We start from the raw sequence: 890 nt of genomic DNA, 5'->3' as shown, positions 1-890 counted from the left end.
TTTTATTATAAAAGAAAGTGACAAATCTTAAAGAATAGAGTAAGACATTAATATAAATATTCATTTCTCAGCTATTTATTGGATTTCAAAATTATTATAATCAATTTCTAGGTTCAATTGACTAAAATTTGTTTCTGCAAAACTCAAAGTTAGCTTTAGCTTCCTGTTATAGGCCTATTTTGTGACAATGCTAAAATTGAACACCATAGTAACAAATTTGTTTTACTCGAAATATTGAGATAACAAAATAAGACATTAAGCAAATTCATGCATTAGCCGATCTGACCTTTCATGGAAAATAAATATTAAGGAAATATTTTAAGGGAGTTCCTTTTTGTTTTCTTAACTTAGGGTTCACTTCCAGTCAAATGTTGCTTTTGTTTAAAAAGAGTTAGGTTAATATCTGCTAAATGTGGCTGTAAAGTTTTACTACATATAATTAAGTTGTAAAACCAAATGGACTCTATGGGTATAATTTCCAATACAAGCTTTTATACTTTTTAATGAAAAATAACTGATTAACTTCTGGTATTAAATACTATGCTAGCTATAGAGTTTTGGAAATATTTACCTTGATTTTCTAAAATGAGAAATTCAGAATGGGATTTAAAAAAATTCCATGTAGATAATGATTTTAAACTCTTCTTGATATGATTGAACCTATTGAATGGTATGATATGTGGATTATGTACCAATAAAACTGTTTTTTAAAATTCCACATAAAAATGATGTTTTTAAATAGTATAACACTAAACTCTTTCTTTATGTAAATTCAGACTTAGAGGACATTTACTGAATGGGTGGAACATGATGCTACCAACTTTTTCATACATGGTCATTTATTTTTGAAACAAGGGGCCCTGGTAGCATAATGGGTTATACGTTGGGCT

This window comes from Echinops telfairi, unplaced genomic scaffold (assembly GCF_000313985.2).
Source record: "Echinops telfairi isolate 266 unplaced genomic scaffold, ASM31398v2 ScPeMD7_70;HRSCAF=299, whole genome shotgun sequence".
In the NCBI taxonomy this organism is placed as follows: Eukaryota; Metazoa; Chordata; class Mammalia; order Afrosoricida; family Tenrecidae; genus Echinops; species Echinops telfairi.
Note: the sequence above shows the minus strand (reverse complement) of the source record.